This window comes from Eptesicus fuscus, chromosome 10 (genome assembly GCF_027574615.1).
Source record: "Eptesicus fuscus isolate TK198812 chromosome 10, DD_ASM_mEF_20220401, whole genome shotgun sequence".
Classification (NCBI taxonomy): domain Eukaryota; kingdom Metazoa; phylum Chordata; class Mammalia; order Chiroptera; family Vespertilionidae; genus Eptesicus; species Eptesicus fuscus.
In genome coordinates, this window is record NC_072482.1 from 17,433,788 (window position 1) to 17,447,543 (window position 13,756).

Sequence of the window (13,756 nt, forward strand, 5' to 3'; positions counted from 1 at the left end):
TCTTATATTTTGTGGTAGTAAAAGTAATATTAAGATTTGCATCCTATTATTCAAATAATAAATCTCTCCATCTATACTCTGAAAAATTGTTTTCATATGGCATACAAATTTCGGAATAATGTAAGTGTATAATTTTAAGGTTTTTTTTTTTTTTTAGATAACTATAGGTAGTCATTAGTTAATCATTTTATAACTCTTAATCTACAGTTCTGTCATGAATATTTTCTTTTCACTCCTTTGTATGCCAGAAGTATTTAGCAAATTGCCAATATATTTTAGGCTGAACTACTATGGAAAAACACAGAAATGTTTTGCTCCAAATTTGGCCCTCATTTATTTTAAAGGCATTAAAATATTGGTATTGGGTATAAACATCTACATAATGAATGGCTCATCTTTTCTGGATTCAGAAAACAATGTCTATTAAAGATCACTAAAAATGATTTATGTAAAATTCTGGCTATTCATGAGTATTAAAATTTGGGAAGCTATAACTACCTTAAAAAATCTTCCTAGAACAATTTAATGTATTCAATTAGTTTCAGTTCTAATAATTTCAGTAAAAATTGCAATGGATTAGACCACCTTGGAAAAATAAAATTATACAAACTAAACAAAAACAGCAAACAAAATAATAAGGTGAAATAAAAGAAAAATAAGAAAATCAGCCTTTGTATCAACAGCTTTGATTGTATTACCTGGTTTTAGTCTTAATACTACTAAGAAACATTTTATTTAGGTCCCATCACATAGACACCAATTCTTTTCTCCATGTCAGGCAATGACATGTTAGGTATTCATAGAATAAAAGTATGTTATTCATGCCCTCAAGAAGCTTATGTCTATTAGGGAGACACACCCAAATCAACAGGAACACACAAACTAGCTTTTGCCAGTGTAAGTCAATAGCATTTGAAAGAAGCTGTATTGCCATCCTAGAGAAAATTATGGGCACCCTAAATACAAAAGTGTGGCAGGTGGATGCTGAGTTTATTCTCCCTAGTGTAGTAGTAGAGCTCAGTAGGGAGCAGGTCCCATCACATACTCAGATGAAGACCAGGCCTAGAAGTAAGGTGAGTATGAAATGTTGGCCTCAGGACCACATTTTAACCAAACCCAAAGAATAAAATACATAGACTCAAAAATGTCTCTAGTCCTCTTGGCACTAGGTTCCTTGTAAAATCTTTGAGGATGTTGAAGCACTGGATTAGTATGTTTATAACTATCAACAAACAGGTTTAATTACTAATAGAATAATTCTAAGTAGATTTAAGTAAATATTAAGGGACACCAAGGAAATCTAAGGACCAAAAACACTGAATATTTTTAATCTCAAAGACTAAAAAAAAAACACAAAAAAAACTCCCAATAAAACAGGGAATAAAAGAAAATTGGACTCTTAAACTATTCTGCAACATAAAAACAAAACATTGATGAAATGGAACATATTTTAAAAATATCTACAACAAACACAAATTGAAAGTTATAACTGATTTAACATTACATCATGTTAATTCTATAAAATTGAAGAAATTATGTACATTATTAAATTAAAACACAACTTTAATAAAAATGTGATTGGGAAATAAATAGAAAAAGAAACTTGGATGAGAATATAAAGAACCAGAGTCATCTAATAACCTAAGGAAATAAAGATTAAAAGGGGTGGGGCAATCAATTACACAGACTTTACCTGAAAACAGAGGAATTAAGAAATGATGGAAAGGATTAGGTAGCAGATGAAGCTATGAAGAATAGAAAACAGCAGCTCAAGATGCAGATCATATTTCTACCCCAAATGAACTGAATAAATGGAGCATATGAAATAATTAGTGACATAATAGCTGAAACTATTCTAGTCCTGGAAAAAAATGTATACATGTAGATAAATGTATTCACTAGCGGCAGGGATCATAAATAATGAGTTTAACTTGCTTTTGTGAGGTTTTCAAAATTGCAGTTCAAAGAAATTATCTTCGACTGATCTAGACAGGTAAAACCAAATATACCTAAAGAAACAGCAGGAGATTGACCCCAGCTTCCACTTCCATGTTAAATATTATAAGATCACTGAACAACCTCTGTAAATTTTACAGGGAACATTTTTAACCAAAATAATTTATAGCATCCTAAATTGTGGTTTCATATTTGACAACAATAAGGGAGACCCTATAGTGTTAGCTATGGAAATTTTTGCCAGTTTGCTTTTTCCCTTTATAAATTAGATGATCTGTCTTATATTAGTGACAAAAGACATTTTATATATGCAAGGACTAATCAACTATGCCAGACATGCATTTCTATTGGAAAATAAGTTTATCAAGGGTTTATTCTAGGTCTCTGTGTTATTTTTATAGCTGTCATAACAATTCCCACAATCTTGGGGGCTTAAAGCAACAGAAGTTTGTTCTCTCACAGTTCTGGGGCCAGAAGTGTAAACTATAGGCATCTGAGGAACTGCACTCCCTCTGGAGTCACAAAGGGAGAATCCTCTGCCTCTTACAGCTTCTGGTGTCCCCAGGAGTCCCTTGGGGCTGTATCACTCCAGTCTCTGTCTCTGTCTTCTTATGGACTTCTACTCTCCCGGTCTCTTCTTCTGTCTCCTGTAGGAACTCACGCAAGCACATTTAGGGTCTACCCAGATAATCTGGGATGATCTCATCTCGGTATCCTAATTGTAATGATATCTGCAAAGACCCCTTTTCCCCGAAATCAGGTCTCAGTACCAAGTACTTGGCATATCTTTTTCAAGGGCAGCATTCAATCTACTACATAAACCAAAAGATTAAATAAAATACGTAATTAAAGAAATGTTTTGTTTTACAGCTAGTGAAAATTAAAAATGTTTCCACAAACTTGTGAAATGACTGTTGTGTAGCCATGACAATGAGTAATATTCAGAATTGGTTATAAATGTATTTAATTGATCAGCAACAACTAGCCTTGGTCCACATGCTTTTGTAAGTCAGCCAATTAATGGTAGCTCCTGTATCCTAGAAGTCAGCCAATCAGGAACAAACTCACACCAGTAAACATGTGTTTGACTGCCAACCAATGGAAAATATTCTCACCTAAGTAACTGCACTTCTAAACGAGATGTCAACCAGTTTAAGTCTCCGAAAGTCCATGAATTCTTGAATTCCAAGCTTCCCTAAGGCCCTGTATGAGCAGTTTTCTCTGCTCAGGAAAACCATGCCTGACTAGCATAGATTTCCCATACTATAGTTAACAATAAATTCCACTTTGTCTTTTTTCTTTTTCATTGGGAGTCACATCACCTTTTGACACTGCTATTCTAATCCTTTTACATTTTTATCACATTCTAACTTGGTGACATGAATGCAATGCTATAAAACATTAAACTAAACATTAAATTTTATGGCATTGCATTCAACATTATTTACCTTCTTCCTCTCTCTTCATTTTAAATCCTGTTGCTTTAGATCTGTCTCATAAGTAGCACATGGATTACTTTTCTTATTCTTGTGTTACATAAAATGAAACATTCTTCTAAGAATAAGAATATTCTTGTTTATGTGTTTCAGAAGGTGAAAGCTTTCAAATTAGGCATGCTATTTAATATATTCTTTAAAATTCTATTTTTTTGGATGAATAAGTCAGGGAGAGCTATTCTTTTATTCTCATTTTTCCATGATAGTAATGTTACTTCTTAAAATGGAAGAGGTTTTTTTTTGTGCAATTCAATTAAAAAAATGTCTAAAAGTGTTTGCTCCTCTGACTTTTCCTCAGAACAACCTTTAGGACAATGTTTTTCTTTTCCTCCTCTCTTCCTGCAAGAGGCCTGAGAAGGGGAGGTCTGAGAAGGTGTAAAATGCAGCTTGTGTGATAGGACCCAAATAATCAAAATAGTGATGAGGATGAGGATGAAGAAGAAGTAGACAAAAACAACTATGACTTAGGTGAAAAATAAAATTTTATAATTTTTTTTCTTTAAGTAAATGTCAACTTTGACTTGTGTTTGGAGAAGTATATTGTAAGTCTTCAAACAAAAAGCCTATTCTCTCGGTATCTCCTTCACATTACAATAAGTTAACTTTTTACCTTAATATATTTAATGCATATATTTTTCAAGACATCTTACTTTATATAATTGCCTGGCATGTGGAAAGATAATATTGTTTTTTAAAACTAAAATTTGTCAAAGAAAAAAAAAACAGTATAATATTTCTAAGGAAAAATGTTATTGCTCCATTTTGAACTATACCATTCTCAGTTATACTTTTATTTTCTCTATTATAGCTGTCTCCCTGAAGGAATTTTCCAGGTTCCTTGAAAATACATTTGTTAAGATTCTCAGAATACAGACCGATAGGCATTGTCTACAGTTTCAGGGGATGCTATTCTGGTTAAGAATACACGTAGAGGTTCCCGAGGTCTCTTTGTGTGATACACGGACAATAAAACTAAAAGCTGAAAATGGTTCCAAGAACTTCACTGTTTGCTGTGCCAAAGTATTAAGGTCAATAGCATTTGTTCTAGAACATGACCTAAACTATGAATATTAAGATCAATTCAGTAAATGATGTCTAATCAGCTCCACAATTTCCCCAATTTTATAAATTCTCCCTAGCATGCTTTTCCCCTCTGTATTGTAACTTTTTAATTTTATTGGCCTTCTTTATAATTGATGATATATAACAATGTAGTTTCATTTATAGTATCAGGGAATAAAACATAAGAAATTATATTTTTTTCCACCTAGAACAAATAATTAAAATTTTCATACACATTAAAAAAAGGAGATGTATATTTTACTAGTTTGTATTCCTTTATGTCTCTGAGCACATACGTGGGTTCTAATTTGGATAATAATCATGATTCCATCATATAGCAGAGCTTACTGTGTGCCATAAGCTAAGTTTCAGTAATGTTTTCATTTAAGAAGTGACAAAAATTGTCAGTTTAAATAAGCAAAGAGTAATATTTGTAAGTCTGTTCTTTTTATGAATAGAGACTAAGCTTTGTTCTTGCATGAGGTGGAAAAATGATAGTATAGTTCTGTTTTCATAGTCAGATTTTGCACTAAACATTTTAATTGCCCTCAGTAAAAGGCTTGAGAAATAGGAAATATTATGTGTTATTTCAAAAATATGTGAGAGAGCATTACATGCTCAGTCATTCTTTTCAGTGTTCTGAGAGAAGAATGGAGATAAATTAGTGCTAATTTTTAATCAGAAAAACAACAATATGCAAAATGGCAACATTGGAATGATATGGGTAAGATGGGCCTCTTTGCCTCTAGGAGTCACTTTTTTTATTTTGTTCTTAGAATTGAGCTAACCATTTTCAGTTTATGCTGAAATACTTTCTAAAAAGCTGTCTTTCTAGTTTGCATTTATTTTCTATAAAACAGGGATAATAATATTCAACTTGTATAATTGAGGTTAAAATGATATAATTCATGTCAAGTGCTTAGAAGAGTATTCAAACCACATCATACTTATATTTCCGTGTTGTCTTATTTACAATTATCATTGTTATTTCTGCTACTACTTTACAAGTCCTTGGTTTCAGTTTAGTTTTATTGTCAGAGATACTATAGAAAGCATAAGGCATCTCTCTACACCTTGAGGCGCTCAGTGACTTGAGGAAGACATCTTATAAATCGTTAATACATGCCAAAAGAGTCATCTAGAAACAGTGCTGTGAAAAGACAGTGAGGAAAGTCACTACATGATTTAAAGAAGAGATAACAACTCCATGAAAGGACATCATCTGGACAAGGTCTTAAATGATGACTGAAAGGTCTTCGTTGAGGGAATGGTATATAGGCAGATGCTCAAATGTATGACACATTCACAGTACCAGAGGCAGGTGAAACAGCAGCGGCATAGAGTTAAGGACAGGAAATGAGCTTTGCATACATATAACAGATTTCTTGGGGTCAGAAATACAATTAGTTCTATCTACTTAAAAGATAAATAATTTAATTAGAGAAAATTATGTATAGTATAATCTCTAGGAGGGCCAGGAACAAAGTTTACATTCTATACAGCCAACAGCACAGAGACTGGCAGAAGTTACTGGGATGCTGTTGATCCATTTGAGACCTGTTTTTAATGTTTACTTGGGTGGTCAAAACAGTTTCCTCGAGTGGGTCAAGAGTGTCCTTCACTCTGGGCTAGTTCAGCCATAATGTCAGGCACGACTCCTCTGGGATCCCCACTGAATGCCTCAGGTGACCACTACTCAGTCTGCACTCTGGCTTCATGGAGAGGAACCTTTCTCATTCTCTGTGTCAGGGAACTGTTTGGCTTCTACCCTCCAGGTAGTCTGCATTAGCTTTGCAGAGTTTGCTGCTATAGATATGCAGCCTTTTGCTATGAAAATTCTAAAAGAGACCCTATACAGATTTCTGGGGATATATTTTATGAATAGCACCCTTGTTTCTTGAACTCTGCCCTATATTGCCCTGTCACTTCAGCTTCACTATGTCCAGTCGCCCTCAACTGCAGGATCTGGATGGGAACCTCCTCCCTTGCTTCATCATCCCAAAATTGCTTTCAGGGAAAAAATAAGGGTCTAATAAGGTTCTTTCATTTTTATCATCTCTGTGTTCATAGCTCTAACTTTACTTGCTGTCAGATCTCTGAACAAATGCATTTTGGGGGTATTTTTTCTCCAATTTTAATAGTTGTTTACAGGGAGGAATAAGAATGATTTTTCTTATTGCATTATGGCCTAAAATAAAAATTCTTTGGGAAATATTTTGAATTTTCTTTTACCTTAGGTCTAAGGAGCACATCAGAGAGAGTGGAGGTATTGCCAAAGCCCATTCCATTGACCATCTGCTTCATTTTCCAGGAGTGCTTATTAACATTCTGATTTCTCCACTCTACCCTAATCTAATCAAAATCACTAGGAATGGGTCCAAAGTATCTATATTATGAATAAGCTCCCCCAGGGGGTTAATAGGCAGAATAAGGATTACAAACCCCTAGAGTTGGATACAGATATGGTTTATAATTTTCCTGTATGTGCCATATTAAATGTATATAATCTCTCTATATAAAAGGCTAATATGCAAAGTATCCCCTCAGGAATTCGACTGGGAGACTGGGAGTTTGATTGCTCACTATGACAGGCACTACCACAGGGGGTGGTATGGAACGAAGGAAGGCCCTGATTGGCCTTGATCGTTGGCAAGGCCTAGGGGCCCTACCCATGCACAAATTTCATGCACCAGACCTCTGGTTTATTTATAAAAATATCAGAGCAATTAATGAACATGGATTTTGAATACCTGAATTGGGGATGCTATAAATCAAAATGCCAGGTGTTTCTTTACTCGATTGATCATTATGGGTTTTAGGTCGCTGTATAATATCACTTTTGGAAATGTTATAATATAAATGTTGCTTTCATGAAAATTTCAATCCATTGTGTGAGATGTGTTCTGACTTGCTCCCATAGAACTGAATGGCATTATGAGGGAAAAACACATCATGAATTACTATCTGATTTACATAAGTTGTCCTGACTCTGGCAAGAATCCAAGAGAAAAATGTTAGGTGTTGCTGACAGGTGAATTTGGGAAGGTGGAGTAATGAAGGGTAATGCTTGAACAAAAGGCAAAGAAAACAGAATTAGGGGGCTGTGGACATCAGACATTATTCTTAGCTGTCTGCAGAAGATCAGAAGGCATCAGAAATAACCTTGCCTATGTTTCATTTGGCTCTTACACTTGTGTAAGTAATATGATGTCATTTTAAATTAAGTGAGATAGATTAATGTTGACTCATCTCTTCCTTTTAAGAAGAAAAAAAGTTAAGAATGATCCTGAGTAGTACATGAGTAAAATCTGGCTTAGCTCTTTCCTTATATTCTCTTATTCAGAATATTGGTTTCTGCAAAAATGTGTTTAGGAAACGGTTCAGGTGACTGCCACCAGAAACAATGCTTCCCAAAACACTTTCCATATATATAATGTTTAAAAAGGTTAGCCCGAGCAGGTTCGATTCCCAGCCAGGACACATGCCTAGGTTGTGAGGTCGATCCCCAGTCAGGGCAACTGATTGATGTTTCTCTCACATTGATTTTTTTTCTCTTTCTCTCCCTCTCCCTCTCTCTCTCTCTCAAATCAGTAATAATTAAAAAATCCTTGGGTGAGGATTAGAAAACAGGTTAAGTGGCCATTTTACATGCCAGTTTTTTATTTGTTTGTTTGTTTTTGTTTGTTTATTTTTAGGTTGAAAATGTGTGTTCTCACCTGTTTATTGTGAGGACGAGCAGATAGAATAGTCTTGCTAACTCAGCCTCTTAGAGCTGTCTGCTGATTATTCTGAGCCTTTGAAAATGACTTGCACATAGCACTTTATTTCCACTCTTTTGACCCACTTGACCCCACCCAGTCTGACATCCATCTGAGGAACATTTAATGTGCAAACCATCCCTCACGAGGCAATTTGAGTAAGGGAATGATTGGATCATTACCCAGTCATCTCTGTGGTTAGAGGAAAAAAATTAAACATGTGCCATATTTTCCCTGAGCCAGCAGCATGGCTTGAGAAGCAACATAATTTGAAATAATGCAGAGAGGGATGCTTACAGAGGAGGAAAAAAAATATTATAACTTCTTTTTTAGTTTCTCATGTAAAATAATTTATTTTCTACATATTTTAGTTCTGCTATACCTAACGAGATATTATAGACAAAATAGATACTGCTAATTCTACCTCTACATCTTCCTATTTGGACTAGTCATTCTTTATTTTTACAATTAAATTTTAAAATAGTTCTAGACATAAAAAAGTTGTAAAGAGAATCTAAAGTGGTCTGTATACCCTGCACTCAGTTTTCCCCATTGTTTAGCATCTTACATAACTGTGGTCAGTTATCACAACTAATGAACCAATATTAATGCATCATTGTTAACCAAGTTCCATACTTCCTTTGCCTTTTCTTAGTTTTTACCTAAAGTCCATTTTCTGTCCCAGGATTCCATTCACGTTACCATATTACATTTGGTTGTCATGTCCTTGGGCTCCTCTAGACTGTGACAATTTTTCAGTATTTCCCAGTTTTTAATGACTTAGTCATTCTTATAGAATGAATGTTTAATTGACTGGTAGAGCAAAAGGCAATAAAAGAAAATATGAAAAAATAAAAGTAATATAAATTATAAACTTAAAGGAAAAATAAATTGATTTTAAGAAAGACTTGAAATATCTTTGGTTGACCTCTAGTATATCAAAACTTGGATTTTTGAGAAAATAGAGACAATGCTTAGTACTCTAAATTATTTAGATAGGTTCCGAATTGTCACTTAAAAATGGGATTTTTGGCTGTTCTTTGGCTATTCTGTATGTACCATTCCCACAGTGGTTAAAGGTCTGAAAACACTGTTTTTCCCCCTAACATGCTACTTTTCTGGATCACTGCCATTTATATTAAAAATTCAACTACAAAGCTAGACCTTGATAGGTATTGTGTTATTTTGTTTGAGAATAAGTTTTTTTTTTATGGAAACAATCAACTAGTATGATATTAACATTCCTATTAAATGCATATTTCTCTGCCTACTCAGTAGTTGTAGCAACAGGTTGAACTAGAGAAAAAAAATTAAAATGTAATAATCAGTTCTCTATTAACATTTATTTTCATTTAAGGATCTAATATAATGTTGACACCTTAGTAAGAAATGTTGCAATTGATGTCTATGTGACAGAGTTGTTTGTATTTTAACACCATTTACAAATGTAATTGATGAGTATGTAAAAAGGAATCTGTATGTATAATCAAATGGGGAAAAGGGAACCCAGACAACAATTGTAATCTCTGCTAATTTCATAGTTTGTTGCAAAACCATCACAGGGAAAAACTATGAATACTGATATTGGACCTTATAATTTTCTTTGATGTTGAGATTCTTTTTCAAATTGAGAACTATTATTATCTTGCTCTTGTGTTTGGTCTCTTGACAAAACATTATCTGAATTCCTTTATTATAAACCCAAAATAGGTCTTACACATCAGCCTCTGTGCCATCCTGTTGTTTACCGACATGCTAAAGATTTAGGCACCAAACTCACCTGGGTTCATGTTCGACTCCAACTATGTAGTAGCTATTGGTTCATTGGCAACCTCTTTAATCCTGTTTAATCTTGATTCCTAACTTGGAGAGGTATATAATGACTATTTAAAAAGGAAATATATTGAAGAATGCATCACACTAGCTTATCAATACATTCAAGATAAACCTATATATTTGGTTTAAACAGAAAGAAAATAATATTTTATTTTCTTACTCTGTCCACTGATAATCTGTCCACTGTTTATTTAATCTGTTTCCACGATGTGCATTGTATACATATAGAAATCCACAATAGGATTTTAAAACTGATTTTCGTAAATGTGTTTGAACAGATTTCCTTTGTCCCCAGAAGCATCACCACAAACACAAAGGACAAAGTCCCAAGAAAAAAAGCATGCATGTTCCCCCACTGCTTGTGTTTGTAAAGCTCGTTTCCATGTAGTCTCTGGTGCATGAATTATAAGGAAATATATCAGTATCATCGAGGAGTACCTTCAAATGTCCATTATTAGCTGGGAGGTTAACTTTTTCCTATTCTCTCTGAAGTCTCCACCTCATAGCAACAATTTTCACTTTGCTTTGCAGTGAGATATCATTGTGGCACAAGCTGATGAATGATACTCAGAGAACTGTTCCCTGAAGTATTTTTGGAAAGAGCATGTGTTCAGCATAGTTGGTGTCAAAAGGTACAGACCACAAATCCAGATTCTCTCCATATGCTTGAAGGTCAGACAGTGGCAGCGAACACTAAAAGAGAGACACCTCTTGTCATTGCTTCTATTTATGATTCCTCCTTTTGAAAATCTCATTTTAGAGTGCTTTTCTGAGAAGAATTTAGAATCAAAAGGTAGAAGGCATTTGTTTTAAAGTGTTTTTCAAGCTAAGCATAGTTTTCGTCTTGTTGGTTGGAGAAAGTTACCTATAAGTCATGATAAGGTTACTTTTGGGTTTTAAGAGGAAACTCTGAACTGCAATTTGATTTAGCTTAAATGAAATATTTAATCATTTAATAAACAGTAATATGTAGCTGTAAAGTTTCCACATCTCATTTCCATTTGCCTATTATATCATCACCTTCATATTTTACATTATTTTTATAGGAACCTTTCTATGTTCATTCAGAGTTCCTCTCTCTTTATTTTTATATTTTTAGAAATACCAAACAAAATTGAAAGAGTGACCAAACATTTCCTACTGTCATAAGTATAATTTGTGCCTATCTTTGATGTGTCATGTACTTTGATAAGGTGCTAAATTACACAGCAATATCTTTTATCGGAACCCCAACCCAGATGAAACTCTAAATATTAATTGATGAAAATTGAAACCTATTAAGACCAAGTCATCTAAAAAATCAAGGCTCTCCTTTATTTTCAACCTGGATGGACACATCTCCTACACTTTTAGACTAAAGTGAACAAATGCTTTGTCTTTTTTCCCTCTGGAAAATGGAAAATATATTTGCATTTTATTTGGTTTTATAAGACATGTCTAAGGCAGGAAGTGGGAATGGGTAATTGACAATGGAGTTCACCAGGAGATGAGGCAAGTGGGAGGCAAATTCCCATGTAATAGAGTAGCAAGAAAAGGTACAGAGTGAGCTGCTCTAAGCACTGAAATAGGACTCCAGGAAAAATGAACTGACTGGGAGTTGAACAGTTTTGTGGGAAAGAAGTTGGCATAAGGTAATAGGAAATGTGGAATTGCAGAAAAAGACTGCAGCTTTAAAAGTTTGAAGGCAAGTGGTGGACCCCAAACTTTATTTCACCTTCTAAAAGGCAATCAGCTTCATCCTCTCAGGGTTGACCTATAACTTCCTCCATCTCTTCTTTCCCTCTCCATAGTGCTCCCCACTTTGTAACCGAGGGCTTTTACCCTCACAAGCTTAAATATTGTATAAAGTACAAGGATCTGGCTGAAATGCAATATAGCCAGTTCAGGGCACTTCCTTTAACTACATGACTCGGATGCATGGTGACTACCTTGCTGCCACTTCATGATCGTTAAATAGCCTCAAATAGAGTTCAACAGCTCTTCAAGATCCTCCTTGGACTAAATCTACCAAGAATTTAGACTTTTCCCCCTGAAGTTAAAATTCACCCCAGTGTCTCCTAATTGGCTGCCCTCTCCCTGATTTTTTTTTTTTTTTGATCACCTGTCTGATACTCTCCCCATCAGTCTATCCATACTTATAGGCATAAACTTTCTTGGTCAAAACTATCTATATTGACACAAAAGCCTTGCATGAAATCACACATTATAAAATATATATCAATATGAGCTGGTTTAAAGGAAAAGACAGAAGTATGTAGATAAAAAATGAAAGTAGCCCTCCTACCAGTCCACAGTTTCTCAGTTACTCAAAGGTAACTAAAATATACATAAATGTATATATTTCTAAACATGAAAAAGCATTTAAATATCTATATTACCCATATACATTGCATTATTGTTGTTTAAAAATTAAATCATCTCATAGTTAGGTGTTTTTTAAGATTAAGACCAAATCTTGAATATTTTTATTAATATACTAGAGGCCCAGTGCATGAAAATTCATGCACCGGAGCGGGTGGTCCCTCAGCCCTGCCTGCCCCCTCTCACAGTCCAGGAGCCCTCAGGGGCAGGAGGCGACTTGGTGATCAGGGGAAGATGATGCCCCATCACACCTCTACTGCTGCCACTGCCGGCAGCGCAAGCCTCAGCTGGCCCTGGTTACTTGAGCCTTGGGCATCCCTGGGCAGCTGGGCAGCCACCATCCGAGACTTGTCTGTGCATAGGGCCAGCCCTGGGCAGCTGGGGGACTGAGGAGCCTGGGGGATTCTGGAGGTAGGCGCATGGAGCAGCGGCGCGCCTGCAGCCCCAGCAGGGCTGAGGGGACTGGGCCCCGCCATCTTGTGGCTGTGGGCGCCGCCATCTTTGAGGGCATGGCAGTCAATTAGCATATTCCCTCTTTATTGGCTGAAAAATTTTAAATCTAGTTTATGTTTGTCTTTGTGCATAAGTCTCCATCAAAACTTGTTTCTTCCATAAAAAGATAACCTTACATTTTCATGACAGTTTCCCCAGCACATCACCTAATTTTGACTTAAAATTTTTTCTTAAGTGTGATTGTTAAAAGAACAGAAAATGATTTGTGGTATGTTATTCTTAATGTAAGGAGGAAGTATATATGTAAAAATACATGTGATATGTACATTTGCATAAAAGAAATACCAGGAGAATAAACACAAAACTAAAAAAATATTGTTTACCATCCAGGTGGTGGGTTTAGAGTAAAATGAAGGTAAAGTGGGAATAGGTAGCAGGAATGAGAATGGGGTTGCATTTTTTGAATATACCTTTTTCAATTAGCTCTGATTCTTACAATGTTAGTGATATCCTAGTACTCTTCACTTATCCCAAAAATTAAACAAATAATAAGACCAACTAGGATGTGAATACAAATACTAATAAATGGACCTTAATTGTGTTAAAAATGAATAGCATAACTACATTGAAAGCAATGGGTAGAAAAGAACTAAATAACTTTAGAAAACAATATCTTGTTTATATATGGTAAGGCTAAAGACAAAAATAATTATAAATTAATACTGCAATTTAATACTAAAAGGAGAAGACTAAACGGAGGTGTTGGATTGGAATTAATAGATGGGTAGGTTTTGGTGTGCATTAGTATTCATGCCTCTATTTCCTAGCATTGTC

General features: G+C 34.8%; 1 pseudogene; it reads right to left on the reverse strand.

The window, feature by feature from the left end:
- Positions 1 to 10,062, reverse strand: part of LOC103296663 (tyrosine-protein phosphatase non-receptor type 2-like) — a 41,745-nt pseudogene extending 31,683 nt beyond the window's left edge.
- Positions 10,063 to 13,756: the final 3,694 nt, after the last annotated feature.